Source organism: Neolamprologus multifasciatus, chromosome 16 (assembly GCF_963576455.1).
Source record: "Neolamprologus multifasciatus chromosome 16, fNeoMul1.2, whole genome shotgun sequence".
NCBI lineage: Eukaryota > Metazoa > Chordata > Actinopteri > Cichliformes > Cichlidae > Neolamprologus > Neolamprologus multifasciatus.
Window position 1 is genome coordinate 2,020,152 of NC_140454.1, and position 17,496 is coordinate 2,037,647.

Below are 17,496 nucleotides of genomic sequence, written 5' to 3' on the forward strand. Positions count from 1 at the left end.
ATACTTTGGATTACTTAATATATTATCATGCTGTTTACAACTACATGAATGTACTATTGCTGTGATTTATTACTGTTACTGAAGGTCCGCGGCTCCGAACCGTAGTAAAGGGACCTCTGGCTAATACGGTGGGTTCTGTGTCGGCTCGTAGCCGAAAACTAGCTTTACTTTGTTGTCTGGGTCAAGTTTGCTAGCAGAGACAGAGAGAGGCGTTGAAAGGCTGCTCCAACAGAACTTATTGTTTCAGAGGAAAACACGAACACGGTGTACAGTCGAGTCTTAATAGCTTACTTACAACTGGGCTCGTCAGGCTCTCTTCTTGGCTGCAGTGGTTATTATTATATTTACATGCTTCCAGCTCCTGTTTCTGCTCGATGACAGCTCGTACTTTTCCTTTTTCTCCCTCCCTCGCACACAGACACATAACGTGTATGGCAGTCCATTCTCCCTGCAGCACGGACTACACTGCCCATGATGCTACATTCTTTAGAGCTATACCTGTAGCATTCTGCCTGTTAGCTTAGCACAACAACAACAAAAAGGCCTCTCTCACCCAGGAAACATGCAGAGAGAGAGCGTCACCCTGTAACCATGGCAACTGTAACGCTGCCTGGAACAACAGAACGTAGATGTCAAACAAAACCCAAACAGTCCTGACCCGCCACGATATGAAACAGGGAAGTACCGCCGTGTAATCCATTTATTTCAACAAAGTAACTGTATTCTAAATACCACCTTTTTAAACTGTAACGGAATACAGTTACTCATATTTTGTATTTTAAATACGTAACGGTGGTACATGTATTCCGTTACTCCCCAACACTGGCCCTGCGACAGACAGGCGACCTGTCCAGGGTGCAGTATGGTAGCTGGAATAGCAACATACCCAAGGATGAGCAGAATGACTGATATGATGAAACTGGGATTTTGTTACACTTAATTATTGCAAACACAACTAAAACTATAACTGAAACTAATCAAAACTAAACTGAAACTAAGGATTTTCAAAAAAATAAAAACTAAACTAAACTAGCAAACAATTGGTAAAAACTAATTAAAACTGATATAAAATTGAAAATCTGAAGTCAAAACTAAATAAAAATAAAAACTAATGAAAATTGCAAAACTATTAAAACCCTGGACTGGACTACAGACTGGACTGGCTGGAGGACAGAGACTGAGCTACAGATAATGGAGACACTGAGCGTTTAAATACACTGGCTAATGATGAGGATTAGGGACCGGTGAGGACGCAGCTGAACATAACAGAACTACTAACACACAGGAAGCAAACATGAAAACAGGAAATGTGAACTGAACGTGAAACAACTGAAAACACTGGGTGAACAGCCAGAAACCCCGACAACTATATTAGTCCAGCGCTGGTGTAAAACAAATAAACATGCAGAAAAGTTTTTGATTTTACAGGTAACAGCAGAGTGATTTTAATGTGAAGCAGGTCCTGTTTACTTGCTGTGTTTATGAAGATGGAAGGAGGAAGATTTGACTTCTCTTCTGAGGTGCTACATTCGCCTTATTCTAAATATGTACGTTTCATAGTTTCACTGATTAAATGTCTTTAATCAGACTGAGCTCCTCTATCCTCTAAAGTTTTCCAGATTTAAAGGAGTTCCGCTATAAGAAGCATTTCTTTACCCAATGGACACGCTGCCGTTTGGACTTACCTCTGATCAGCCGGAGGATTTATTGCTGTGTCAGCCAGACATGAATCAGCAGCTTCACACGCTTCTACTGAGAAGGGAGGCGTCGTTAGCTATAAGCCAGACTTTCTGTGCCCACAGTCACCATGTAGTATAAGCATGCATGTGTTGATCTCTTTGATTTCCTGTGGATCACACGTTCTTTGGCCAGAATTTCACCTGTAAGGCCAAAGTGAGGAACAGTTTGTCTGCTTGTACGAATCACCAGGATGAGATTTGAACTCCAAACACTGACATGTTTTAACTGTTTACAGCCTGAACAATTCTATTCAATTCAATTCAATTCAATGTTATTTATATAGCGCCAAATCACAACAAAAGTTGCCTCAAGGCGCTTCATAGATACAGAGAAAAACCCAACAATCATATGACCCCCTATGAGCAGCACTTTGGTGACAGTGGGAAGGAAAAACTCCCTTTTAACAGGAAGAAACCTCCAGCAGAACCAGGCTCAGGGAGGGGCGGGGCCATCTGCTGTGATTGGTTGGGGTGAGAGAAGGAAGACAGGATAAAGACATGCTGTGGAAGAGAGACAGAGATTAATAACAGGTATGATTCAATAAAAGATTTGTCAGAAAAATCTTGGAGTGTTTAGTGCACCTACTGATGAAGTCATCATTTTTACATTTATTGTGCAGTTTGTTTCATTTTTCTGTGGGAAAAATAATCGTGTTAAACTACAGCACCAACAAATGTTGTTGAACACAAACTTCATTTTAGTCCCGTTAAAATGAGACGACTACTTCAGATAACGATGTTTTAATAAATGTCAACAGTCCCTCTGGCTTATTCTGGCTTATTTCTAACACTTATTATTTTAATGTAATTGGCACATTCATCATGGAAGTTATAACTTATCTACAGTGGGTATTGAGATGTGGAGACCAGCTGAAACACTATACTGGAGACACTGGAGATCCATCGTGTAGCTGTAACATGCAACCTCAGCAGCTCTGCTCTCACGTGGAGTAGGAGAAGCAGATCTACTCTTACGGAGGCGGACAGACCTGGTGGAGGGGATGTGGTGAAGTAAGCCACACTGCTAATGTCTGAAGAAACGTTCTCAGCTCATCATTGCACCTCTGCATGCACACCTGCTGGAGCACATGAGCTGTGTCCCTCAGGACTCTGCAGCGATTAAGGATCAGCCTGAATTTAAGGTATGATTATGGAACATGTATGTGCATGTGTGGCACCGTATGGATGCATGCTTAGAGTTTAAGTCATTTGAAAGCCCAGTGCCCTGTCAACGCTAACGGAGAAAAACCAGTTCACCCGACCCTCACACAGACTTTCTGTTTTATTTCTCTTTTTATCTGATTTAGTGCTCAGCTCAGGTAAAATAATCATTGTGGGCAATGCGATCGCCATTTAATCTATTATTAGACTCCCAAAATGTAATATAACCCATGCACCACTTTAATCTGGATCATGTTCTGAGATAAGCTAGAAACTGAACATCAAACAATATTTCCTGAAAACTCCCTAATAGCAAGTAAATTTACACTAATAGATTACACAGGACTGGGGAACACATTACAGTAGAGTTTTTCTGAAAGTCCTGAGACCACGTTTAAGATAAAATCCTCCACTGTTATCTTTTTCAGTGCCCTATATCAGCATAGCACAGAGCAGCTCCTCACACAGAGGTTAATTACCTTCATAGTACTACATCCTCTGTGTGTACCACTCTACTGTAGCTCCTCAAATCATAAGCACATAACTTTACCTCTTAAACGTGCACCTTAAAACAGATAACTCATAACCCGGAGAGACAATTGTGTCTTTCTAATTTAGAAGATCTGACTGACTTAGACTGAAAAATAATTTGTTTTTTTCTTTCTATAAAAAAGAAAAAAACAAAACAAAAAGGTCTCCACAAAGCCAGAACATCTTACTATTCGTCTCTTAGTACTCTTAGTACCATTGATGTTAAGTTAGACTCTTTTTCTCCAATTGATCTTTCTGAGTTAACTTCAATAATTACTTCCTCCAAACCATCAACGTGTCTTTTAGACCCCATTCCTACAAAACTGCTCAAAGAAGTCCTGCCATTGATTAATTCTTCGATCTTATATATGATCAACCTATCTCTAATAATCGGCTATGTACCACAGGCCTTCAAGGTGGCTGCAGTTAAACCTTTACTCAAAAAGCCATCTCTAGACCCAGCAGTCTTAGCTAATTATAGGCCAATCTCCAACCTTCCTTTCATATCAAAAATCCTTGAAAGAGTAGTTGTCAAACAGCTAACAGATCATCTGCAGAGGAATGGTTTATTTGAAGAGTTTCAGTCAGGTTTCAGAGTTCATCACAGCACAGAAACAGCTTTAGTGAAGGTTACAAATGATCTTCTTATGGCCTCTGACAGTGGACTCATCTCTGTGCTTGTCCTTCTTGACCTTAGTGCAGCATTCGATACTGTTGACCATAATATCCTATTAGAGCGATTAGAACATGCTGTAGGTATTACAGGTATTGCACTGCAGTGGTTTGTATCATATCTATCTAATAGACTCCAGTTTGTGCATGTAAATGGAGAGTCCTCTTCACACACTGAGGTTAATTATGGAGTTCCACAGGGTTCGGTGCTAGGACCAATTCTGTTTACATTATACATGCTTCCCCTAGGCAGCATCATTAGAAGACATAGCATACATTTTCACTGCTATGCAGATGACACTCAGCTCTATCTGTCATTACCTTGGCCTCCACTAACTGCTCCCTTGAGTGTTTCTTCTTGATTCACATTTTTTTTACTCACTGTGTGTTTATACATCACTCTGGATTTAATCGTTAGTTATTGTTAATATCTGTCTCTTTTCCACAGTCTGTCTTTGTCCTGTCTTCCTCCCTCAACTCCAACCAATCAAGGCAAAGGTCCGCCCCTTCCTGAGCCTGGCTCTGCTAGAAGTTTCTTCCTGTTTAAAGGGAAATATTTAATCCCACTGTCTCCAAAGTATTTGCTTATAGGGGTATTGTTTTTTTGTAATATTGTAGGGTCCTTAGCGTACAATATAAAGTGCCGTGAGGTGACTGTTGTTGTGGTTTGGTGCTATAAATGTGTCAAATATTTTCGTTCCCTGAATGACTGTGCATCGTGTCAGCATTAGACCTTCACTTTAAGGTCTTGCCATTCTTGTTCTCTCAGCAGATGATGGCAGCAGGTCTGGAGAAAGTGAATGCACCTATCATGAGTTATTGAAGTAGAAAAATAGCTCACTGATCCTTTACACTGCAGAACTGGAGTATAAATCCTGAAATAGTCATTTCCTTCCATTATAAATATTAACTTTTTAGATTTCATGGTGAGTTCAAAATTATTTCAAATAAGTTTACTTCTGAATATTTAAATGTTTTAATAGCAATAATCTGATGCTAACAGAGTTGAGGACATCTTGTCTGACTTCTGAGTCCTGTTGAAATGGATGATGCCCCATGTAACTAAGAGGTCAAAGGTTACAAGGATTACAAAGGTTATTCCACTTTCTAAAGATGTACTGACCTGGTAGGTGTATTACACCTGAGATTTATAGAAAAACAGTTTTTGAGGGCCAACCAGCTGCACGATGATAGAGTCAGCTGAACGGGAAGAACAAGATCTGGGCAAACAACAACTACAGTCTTCACCCTGCTGGGATAATAAGCGGGCTAAAGGAGGAGAAAGAGATCACTGACCAAGACAAAAAACCTCTCATCGTGGAGGTCTTCACCCCATGTACAGCACCCTGAGACTGTTTACTGGGATCTGAGGACTAGTGAGTGTCAGAACCACTATCCAGGAACAACAACGATCCATGAGTACATCAGGAGGGTAGATAACAGCTGATCATGTGCTAGTGAATACAACAGAAACCACAGAAAGGACAGGTGTAAAAACAGGAAGTAACGTGGTCAGAAAGACCCCTGCACAGCATGTACCACTAGCAGATAGAATAATGTGTCAATATTGAAAAGTCTTACTAATTGCTGGACAAAACTGGACTGAAAGACAGCACAAAGGTACTAATGACCAAGAGAAACTAAGGTCTTCCACACCAGGCAAAGCCCCAGATGCAGGCTGTATGAACATGCCCCTGAGATAATCCAACATATAACAGCAGGGTGCAAAATGGCGGGGCATACGTGGAAGGCATAATTGGAACGCCATGACCAAGTGTCTGGTATAGTATACAGGAACATCTGTGCTGAGTGTGGCCTGGTAGTCAATCAATCAATCAATCAATCAAAGCTTTATTCACCACATGCAGGTTGCCCTGCAGTGAAATGGGACCCCCCCCCCCCCGACCTTACACACACAACACAGACATTACATGGGGATACAAGTCGGAGATCGGTAGCGTTACAGAAAAACACTGAAATATACGCTACAATGGGAAAGTACAAGAGGAAAAAAAGAGACCTCTGCTCATGCTGACTAAACACAGTCGTTATCAGGGTGTTGTTTTTCGGCTCCAGCCTCGAGACCGCCGCTGCTGCCAAAGGGGTATCCGCATGAAGTGATGGTGCTTTTTACTTTAGTGCGAACAGCTCATAAGAATTTCAAAGCAGTTCTCCAGTCCAACACTGGTCTCTCATGACTGACTGGTAGTCCCAAAGACAAAATGGGAGACGCCCCCTAGGCTGGTTGAGACCAATCTAAGATCCTATGGGACTTTAGGACACAGATGGACAAATTGGTGATGGCTAACCAGCCGGATATAGTAGTAGTGAAGAGGAAGAAGGCCATGCCGTAGCAATATCAGGAGGAAGGAACACGAGAACCTGTGGAGGGTTCAGTGCACGTCTTGGAAATCAAGGACTTGGGGCAGTGACCAAAACTGGATGAGTGATCTGATGTAGCTGTCAGAACATTAGGACACTCCAGCCTGGATTCATAACTCACATCATTTTTTTTTCTTTAGTATTAGAATCAGAATAATATACTGACAACACTTCTCTTGACTCAGTTTATTATCTTCAGCTGTGATGATAAGCATTTTTCCATCAGTGACTGATCAGTGTTTTTATTTCTAAGCACTTAGATAAATAGAATTATAAATAAATGAAATAGAGCAAGATAAATCATCTATGTAAACAGTGGTTACTACAGTAAGTTATTTAGTGCAGAGAAACTCCTTCACAGCCTCACAGGTAGAAAGCTGTTACAGTGTAAGAAAGATGATAGATTTTACTCTGAGTTTATAATAATGCCCAGTGATCTCAGTCTTTGACTTTACATTGACAACTATTTAATTATAACAGTCCCACTACAGGCAGGAGGTGCTGTAGGGGTTAGACACAATGTATACAGTGGGACTTTTGCCAGTCGGTCAGGGTTGTTTTCTTGCACCTTCAGGTCCGGAAACATGTTCTGACTGCTGTTTGCGCTTATTCTCCAAATGACAGGTCAGAGTACCCAGTACTGGGTGGTGTACTCATGGAACCTTCATCTGGTGACGCCATTGTGCTACTGGAAGACTTCAATGCTCACACTGACAACAGCTGGGCAACCTGGAGTGGCGTGACTGGGAGGAACTGCCTGCCCACGAGTGGTGTTCCGCTGGTGGACGCATGTGCAAATAACAGTTTATCCAAAACTGACACCATGTTTGAACACATGGCTGGTGGACGTGGCACCAGGACACCCTAGGTAGCAGGTCGATGATTGATTTTGGAATTGTATCATCGGATCTATGGACCCCAGTCACACACCGTTCAAACTACTTCCATCAGGCAGGAGGTACTGCAGCATCCGGTCCCGAACTAGCAGTGTATACACACACACACATATACACATATATATTTGGTATACATATTTAGTCATGTGCATACATTCTTTATTCTTATTCTTACATTTCGCCTTGTTTTTTCATGTTTCTTGTATTTTGCACACCACTGTTGCTTGTGAAGCTTGCACACATATTGATTGGATATATGTTGTGGATGTTGGGGTGAAGAGAGGTGCTGAGCTGCCAAACCTGATCACCACCTGGTGATATATATGCCAGATTATTCACTTCACCGTTCAGTGGTCATATACTGTTTATCAGTGCTTTGATATCAACTGTAGCAATGACCCTCTTCAGAAGAGAAACCCAGTCAGGATTCGTTGAAGGAAAACTGACAGAGTTGGGACTCTTTTCAGAACAGAAACCAACTTAGACGCCATCGAACTCGGTCTATCGCGGCAGTTGTTGCTTCATCCCATGACAGTTCGACTGAACGTAAATCTTCAAGGAAAGTCCTCCTCCATGTTATTTTAGGTCTTCCTCGCCGTCTCTTTCCATTCTTCGGGTTCCACAGAACCGCGACACGGGCAGGTCTCGGGTCCGGTAGCCGAAGGATGTGACCGCAAATCTGAACCGACGCTTGGTGACTTGGACATGGAGCGGCTCTACTCCCGCACGGCGATATACTTCTTCATTGGTAACGTGATCCCGATATGTGATCTTGAGCAGCCGTCGAAGACAACGTTGTTGGAAGACGTCAAGATGGCGGTTGATCTTTGCAGTTGATTTCCAAGTCTCCGCTGCATACAGTGCCGTCGGTATAACGATGGTCTTCAGGAGCCGCAACTTGGTTGATAAAGGCAGTACGGTGGTCATCCATATAGGTCGTAATCGTTGAAAGGCTGCCCATGCTTTCCCAATTCTGCACTTAACGTCATGCTCCACGTCCCCGTCACTGCTAAAAGTGCAACCCAGGTACATGAACCTGTCCACCTCTTCTAGCTGCTGCTGCTGCTTCACAGTAACCACTGTGTTTGATGGTGTAGCGTAACCAACTCACATAATCTTCGACTTCTCACCGCTGGTCCTGAGTCCTATCGGTGCTGCTTCGCTTCGCACAGAAACCAACACCTTAAAATATTACAAATTCACCAAACTGAGCTTTTGCCTGATTTGCTTTTTTAAATCCAGCCCTGGTTTAGTGATCTCAAACAACTGTCCAGATAACCATCTGAACTTGGTCTTGGTCCAAGACTGCCCTTATGAGTCAAAGTACATTTTTAATATATGAAAGTATTGCTGGTAATATTTGAAAACAGGTTTGTTTTTTGTCCTTTTTTTAAATATATATATCACTCACTGAGGACTAAAACATTTAAAAGTAAAAGTATCAATCCTATGTTGGCATTCAGTCAGTTTCCATGTGCCAAATGGTCTCTTAACAACAAACATCCTATTTCCTTTTTCCGCCTCACTTCCATATTTACTGACATTTTGAAGAAACAGCTCACAGATGGATGCTAAACATGAAGATGTTTCAAACAAAACAGCAAAGAGCATTTTCTTTTTAACGAGTGATTAAACGAAGCAGTAGAAAAATATTGCCAATTGTGGAAACTAGGCCAAAACTTATTGAGCCTCAGAACTTGAGCTATGATAAAGTGTTTCCAAATGACTTGGTTTGTTTTTCTGTTTTCCTGCCTGTGAAATTAACTTGTGATGATAGTGTCATCCAATTACCCACGAAGTTTACAAGCAGGGTATCCCGGCATATGTTTTTAATGAACTGAACTAATAATTAAGACCATTGGCTGTTTGGGTGCTGTGAGCTGGCCGTAATGTCGTATCCACAGAGAGACAGTGCCTCTGTAATTAATTTACTACAGCTTCAAAAGGAGTTGTGGATCGGTATGCTTCCTCAGCTCTTTATCCCTCTGTGGGGCTATATCAGTGCAGTTTGTCTTTTCCAAGGAGTTAGTCATGGTTTGAATATGCTTGTCCCCGTGGGGCACATAATCGTCCCCTCTAGCATCATGCCATACACAACTGGAAGCTGTCATTGGATAACACTGGTCCCTCTCCTCTTCCCTGCTGTACACTCTGACTTGTCTTTAGCTTATCTGCCTGTGGCAAAGATTGATGGTAAAAAAAAAGAAATAGGGAGCTTTTAAGCTGCATGCTGACACCTTGCATTAGCTTGGTGGAAGAGTGTGTTATGATAACTCTCTCCAGTCCAGGACGCTATTGTTGGACTGTATGGTTAGACCTTATGTCCAGAATCAATACAGAAAATTGTGTGTCGAAACCAAACAAAAGAAAAGTGCTATCTCTAAATTCCTCGCTCAGCAAACGAGAGAAAACTGTGAAAACTGTACAAAACACGTTATCCAAAACCAAGACAAAACCAGGAAAACGCAAAGTTAGCCAAAGGTTAGCAGGCCAAGGACAGGATGTGTGCTGTTGATGATTTCTGGAAGGGTTTTTGAAATGGCCAATGAACCAATCACTAGCTGCCACATCGCAGCCAGCCCAAAATGGCTAACCCTGTCAGACTTTCTGATCCTTATAGAAAAGTGATTCATAACCATACATGAAACTCTGCTTTATAATAAAATATAACAAGAGCCGTAACAAATACACTACATCCAAATATATGCTAGCAATTCAGGTCTTTGCTGGATTGCTAATTGTTGAATATGTATGTTCTCAACTGGCACTAAAGCTGACACGTTGTTAGGATCTAGCAGCCAGATAAATGGTAAATGGCCTGTATTTGTATAGCACTTTACTTAGTCCCTGTGGACCCCAAAGTGCTTTATACTACATTCAGTCATCCACACATTCACACACTGGTGATGGCAGCTACATTGTAGCCACAGCTGCCTTGGGGCGCACTGACAGAGGCGATAAAGCAGGAAGAGCTGCGGGTCGAGACCGAGCGCCATCTGGGGAGAACGGCAGAGCCGCTGACAATGCTCCAGGGGTGTCCTGATGGTAGGGAAGCGGTGGAGGAGCACCTTGGCAGCCAGAGGTGGGAGACAAGGCACGTGGGGGTCCACACCGACCGGAGGAAGAGGAGCCGCTCCGGTAAGGGCTGTTCCAGCCGGGAGTGGTGGAGGTGATGGTAGAGCACCTGTGCGAGGAGACGGAGGTCCCTGGGCCAGGGCAGCCTACGCGGCCAGAGTTGGAAGCAGAGGAGCGGGACGACCCTGCTAAGCCGATTCTGCGCGCCCAACGTCTGCCCAGCCGCAAGTGAGCAGGAGCTCACGGCCATGCCTCCGCTTGCTACGCGGCCGACCTCCGGACCAGCTTCACAGCTGCCGCTGGATGCGCGGGTAGCCACCAGAATGGATGCTTCCCCATCGCTTGGCCAGGTGCTGGGGGCGCCGATGGTTTTGGCCGAGTCTCGCTTCAGTTCGCGGGGGGAGGGGAGTAGGTTCGGCCGGATGGGTCCCCGGCCTCAATCAGGGGGTGGGGGTATGTGGTGGGGCATGGTCTGCGGTGCCGTGCAGACGCACCTGCACGGCATTCGCAATCACACCCGGCATGTTAAAACAGGGACTCAGGGGTTGTTAGGTGTTGTGGTGTTGTGTTGAATGTTGGATAAAGATGGCTCTGTAAGTGGAAACTAGGTGGTAGGTTAAAACAGAAGGGAACCCCTTCTAACGGGAATGGAGGAGCCAAGAAAGTAGAAAATATAAACTCAGGTAGTTAAAACTATAATCTATTTACAAGAAAACATTAAAATACTCTGTGTAGGCAGAAGATGAAGTTAAAAACATCAAAACAGTAAAACAACAATACAGCTAAAATCCAATGGCCTAAGCCACAAACATTAAGTCCAATAAAAGTCCAAATGGCGCAGAGACCGGCAGCATCATCGCATCGTAGGCAGCATCGTCGGCAGCATCGTCGGCAGCATCGCTGTCGTGTCTGCCTCTGGTGTCGTTCTGGTGCCAACTAAAAAGGCGAGAGGGGCAGCAGCAGTCACCATTCTTTGATTCCGCCGGAGATTGGTCCTACACAGGATTAATCAGGACTTACCCCTGATTAATCCTGAGCTCCTAACTCTGCCTGCCACTTTGCTGTGCTTCACATGTGTAGCCAGGGTCTCGCTGTCCCAGGGACATAAGGCGCCATCCCACCGCCTCTCTATCCCCTGCCATGGGCCTCTCACGGCGAGAAGCTACCTCCCCTCAGCACCCACACAGACCTCCCTGCTCTTCCCCGTTCTCCTTTGCCGCACGCCTCAGCCAGCTGCTTATAGTAGTGATGCGCGAATCATGAACGAATTGTTCAGTACTCGAGAATCACTTTACTGACTCGTGAATCATGATTCACAAGCCCAACTGACTCACTGACTCATCCCTGTTGCTGTTAGCAGCAATGTATCTAGCTTATAATTAAAACTGTGGAGAAAAACACAACATCCAGTATCTTAACAAAAACATTTCTGCTCTGAACTGGAAGAAAAAACCCTGAGTAGAAGCTCACATCAAGACAATAGCTCCTCGGTTCACAGTAGCATCGCTCTGCTAACATGCTAACAGCTAACATGATAACAGCACATTTGAGCTACTCACCCCCTCCCTCCTGGCTCACAGCTCCTTCTTCTTCTTGGTTGGCAACCAATGTTAAGGCGCATTACCGCCCCCTGGCTCACAGCTCAGTGGACATTTAGATGAGAAAATATATATTTGACACATTTAAGGAAAATTAAAATAATTTTTTTTTAGAATTTTTTTGCTGACACAAAATAGTTGTTTTCTTTTAGAATCATTCATCTTAGCAGTAGGATTTACATGAAAAGAGAAACAAATTAAGTTTGAGTGAAAATGTAAATTTTTTTGCACTCTCTGGTCGACTGACTCAGTGAATCAAATGACTCAAAAAAGCCGATTCACTTTGGTGAGTGACTCATTAAAACTCGATTCAGTAAAAAGAATCAAATTTACCATCACTAGCTTATAGCGTGCCGCTCTGCGTAGCCGTCGCCAACCCTGGTTACCACGCCATGTCTCTCCTGCTGTTTCTCACGCTCTCTGTCCCTCTTATTGAATAGCTGTGGCGAACCCTGATTGGTTCCAGGTGTGTCAGGTTAATGATCAGGAGGGGTGGTGGAATGGGCATCCCCCCGGAACAAACCACATATCAAAACAAAAAGCATGCAATAACCCCACAAAAATAAAACACTACACACTAATAAAAGATAAAAAAAAATAAAACACAGCACTACATGCAAGGAAATAAAAACACCAAGTTAAACTTGTCCATTCCACCCTGTGACAGCTCAAAACACAGATCTGTGGTCCCGCCGTGCCTTAATTCCACCACACAGACGATTTCTCTTGGGCAGATAACGCAGTGACCTGGAAACATCTGCATGGCAGCCACAACAGGAAGTGGCTGAATTCTCTAAATACTATTGAAAGATGCCTCACTGCTTCATTACCTCCATAAAGAAACTGAGATATCAAACCAAAGTACCATAAAAACAAATAATGACAAAGATTATGTGAATATTCAAAGTGTCTTTTTCTTTTCATGCGATAATCTGACAGTGCTTTTAAATCAGCGGTCCCCAACCCATGGGCCACGGGCCGGTACTGGTCCGTGAGTTGTTTGGTACTGGTCCGTGAGTTGTTTGGTACTGGGCCGTGAGTTGTTTGGTACTGGGCCACGAGAGTTGAGTCTCAGGTGTGAAATTCGTGGTTTTCGGGGTTTTTATCGTGAACTTGGATTCCCTGGGTCTTTTCCCGTGTTGTAGTTGTGTGTCTTATTTTGAAATAAATATTTACGCGTTATCATAGCGACCAGAGAGCATTAAGGGGCAGCGAGGAGGATGTTGTTTTTGTTTTTGTTGTGTCAGTGTTTAATCTTCTGTCATATATCTTTTATTAGAAGCAAGTATCACAGTTGTTACAGGTTAATAGGACTTATGCCCCCCCTTTTCTCTAAATAAATAAACTGACGAACAAAAAAGCAAAAACAATCCACCAATCGATGATTTAGACGGTCTCTAAAGTAGACTTCAATTCCGTTGAAATGGGAAAAAACAAACAAAAAAAACCACCTCACTGCCAGAAAGTTACATTTTCCCAAGATATACAAGTAAAGGACACCAAATTAGTTTCAAATCTTTCACATTGCCATTCATGGTGTATCTTATTTTTTCAAGGTGAAGTGTATTTATAAGCTCTGCGAGCCTCATCTTTAGCACAGGAACCTCTTTGCCTTTCCAAAGCTGCAGGATCAGTTTCTTTGCAATGATCAGTGCATTGCAAAGAAATGCAATGCACTGATCATTCTTGAAAATGATGAATATGACACAAGACTTTTTTGAGCATGTTGTAAGCTTTGTGTTTCTTTGGAGATCCCAAAGATAATTACTGTTGGATTTGGATCAATCTTGGTGTTAAGAATATTAGACAGATAGGTGAAGATGTCACACCAAACACCCCGAAGCCTCAGACAAAGTGCAAAACTATGTAACAGATTTCCATAATGTGTCACACGTTTTTCACAGAAGGGAGTCTGGATACATTTTGTGAATTCTTTCCCTTGAGTAATGTAACCTGTGTACAATTTTATACTGAATTAGGCAGTGACGGGAATTAATAAAAAGCACATTTATGTTGCGTAAGACCTCCTGCCAAAAACATTCCAATCCGGTCATAAAGTCTGACGTCACTAGCCGTGTCTGGGCCTAAACTCCGCTGCAGGTCTATATATCAAACGATCACTGTGGCATTACTGAGAGTTGAAAAACTGTCTAAAGTCTTTCATCTTTAATAAAATGATCAGCGTTCTGCTCTACCAGGTGTAACAATTGAGTTTAACATCCAGGCATCCATGAAAACAGAATTTATGACATTTAACGGAGTTAGAAGTTAGCAGGAAGTTAGCTCGCTAGCTTCTATCTAAATACAATATAGCATGTCCTGACTGCGGGGTTTTGGAAACAAATTCAAACGTACAGCTCTGTTATTACTTCCAACATAAATGAAGACAGAAAACTAAACAGCAGTGATGTTTGTAGGGTTACTGAAGTTTGGCTAGCTGGTATATAATGATGTGCTATGTGACCGCTAGCGACACAGCTATGTTAGCATAATATAAACAAGCTAACTTTTTTTCCACTCGATAAAAGTTAACGTGAGTGTTCTCGGTGGTCAGGAACAAATGTAATCGCATGGCAGGATGCTGTAAAAGGACCAAACTTCAGCCAGGAGAACAATTGAGATAATCCATCCATAATACGAGGTTAGTCATTCATATACTGCTGCATGGGCTGGGCTGTAGCTACATGCTAAGGTTTTAAAAACTGAGCTTAAATAAATGATTAGCGGTAATAAAAGCCGAGGGAGGTCAACAGTGATCACTGACTGTTTTAGGAGCTTTTTGAGATTAAATAGAAGAAAATACAAAACATTAAACATGTTAACAACACAAAAGCATATTAAACGCAGACTACTTTAGGCCCAGAAGTAGGATTCGTCACGTCATCACTTAACGACCGGATAGGGAGATCCCAAATTCCTTTTCCCACTCCTCTTTAATTTGATGTGTAGAAGGTCTACTCATCTCCTGTAGTGAATTATAGAATAATGAGACTCTTAGCTATCACTAAGGCATCTATCCAAGGTGTCGGACAGCATGCTTTCAAACTGCGGCAGATGTGTGCAGATATAATTTTGTAGTTGAAGATATCTAAAAAAAATGGCTGCACGGTAGTTCAAATCTATCTTTTAATTGTTGAAATGACATGAAGGTATTGTTTGAAGTCTTTTAATTTACGAATTCCCAGTTCCTGCCACACGTTGAAAGCTCCGTCTGCACATGATGGAAGGAAAGAAGGGTTAGATGTAACAGGCATACACATCGATAGTGGTGGTATGGATCACTGGGTTATAGTTGTAGTGTGCACTTGTCAAGGGAGTAGGAGAAAGTAATATTCCACCAACACAGTAAGGAAGGCAGTCCTCCCGCTCCATCTGCAGACCATGGGGGAGTAACGCTGTATCATCAAGTAAGAGAGAGATTATTCTTAAATTTGATGCCCAGTAATAATGCATAAAGTTAGGCAGTGCAAGTCCTCCAAGAGATCCGTGTTTACAAAGATGTTCTTTCTTTATTCTGTGTTTTGTAGTTCCATATAAACGGCAGATTTGGGCAGAAAAATTGGGAAATTTTGGACCAAGTACAGATATTGTGGGAGAAATACCATCCTTATTGAGTTCACTCTTCCTATCAATGAGATAGGGAGTGTCCTCCAAAACTTAATGTTGTTTTTTAGCTTCTCCAATAGAGGGAGAAAGTTTTCTTTCACTAGGGAACTATATTTTCTTGAGATGCCCAGATATGTAATTTTTTCATAAGTTATTTTAAATGGTAGAGATGCAAGCCACTCACTACTTTCAAATTTGATGGGCAATACTTCACTTTTCCCCAGTTGATCTTGTAACCGGCAAAGGTGCCAAATTCGTCAATAACGGAGAGGATTGCTGGGATGGAGGTTTGGGTAGGGCTGCTCGATTATGGCAAAAATGATAATCACGATTATTTTCACTGAAATTGAGATCTCGATTATTTGACGATATTTATTTAACAATAACAATGTGTTGAATAATGACTTTAAAGATTGTCAAAAAATGGTATAAAATAGTGTGCAAATACTGATAACAGTGCAAATGTTTGCAATATAAAAATAAATGAAAAATGTAAACATCTATGTTTAGTGAACTTTGCAGTGTTGCTCTGTGGTGCAGCTACGACACTGTAGCAAAGTTTACACACTGTGTCTACTTGATCCACGTCTGACTCATGAACCCATAATGTTTCCACACCACTGAAGCTTTTTTACCTCTCTTCAACCAACAGCAGTCACTCTCCTCTCCAAATAACTTCTGCTGAGCTTTCCGAGCTTCCCTCGGCTCCTCTTAATCAGCGGTCCCCAACCCCGGGCCTCGGACCGGTCGTGAGTCGTTTGGTACCGGGCCGCGAGAGTTGAAGCTCAGGTGTGAAATGTATAGTTTTCAGGGTTTTTATCGGTTTTCAGCGTTATTTTGTTATCGTTTTTATCATTTACTCGGTTTTCCTGGGTCTTTTCACGTGTGTTATGAATAAATTTTCTTTTTTCGGTACCGGTACTAGTTTTATTTTGTTGTATTTATCCGCGACACCTTAAAGGCCGGTCCGTGAAAATATTGTCGGGCATAAACCGGTCCGTGCCGCAAAAAAGGTTGGAGACCGCTGCTTTTAATTGTTGTGACATGTGTTCGAAATGCAGAGAGGTGCGCTTGATTTGCCACACGGAGCAGCGCGAGAGTAAAGCACGAGGGAGGGGCTAATAATCGGCTCAGTCATTTTTTATGATCGTTGAAAGCCCAGATCGTAATCGAGATTAAAATTCGATTAATTGAGCAGCCCTAGGTTTGGGGTTTTGTTATGTATAGTAAAATGTCATCAGCATAGAGCGATATAGTATTAGAAGTATATGCTGTGTCATAACCATGTATATCAGGGTGAGTACGAACTGTGCCAGGGGTTCCAGAGAGAACAGGACTAATAACACATGCCTGACGAGTCCCTCTGCTGAGCTTAAACTGAGTGGATAATGTTTGGTTTGTAAGGATTCTGGCTGTGGGGTTCTTGTAGAGTAGTTTTATCCAGGAGATAAGATCTTCTGGTCTTAGAGAAATTTCTCTAAGACAGCAAAGAGATGGGGCCAACATGGGGCATCTAAGCTAAGTATAAGTAGGTCCTGTTGCACCTTAGAGGAGTAAATTATATTAAATAGACACCTTAGATTATTAAAGGAAGTCCTATCTGGTATAAAACCTGTTTGATCTGAGTGTACCAGTTTATCTATTACCATACTGAGTCTACTCGCTCGTATTTTAGCCAGGACTTTTTTATCCAAATTTAATAAAGAGATCGGTCTATATGATCCCACTTCCTCCAAGACTTTACCTTTTTTTGGGAGCACAGTAATAACTGCTTCATTCAATGTTGGTGGTAAGGTGCCCACTTTGTATGCATGGTTGTACAGTTTAAATGGAGCA

General features: G+C 42.3%; 1 long non-coding RNA gene across 1 annotated transcript in view; it reads left to right on the top strand.

Moving 5' to 3' along the window:
• The window catches only part of LOC146499972 (uncharacterized), a 233,805-nt gene that overhangs the window by 1,026 nt on the left and 215,283 nt on the right, over window positions 1-17,496 (top strand). The window lies entirely within an intron of this gene.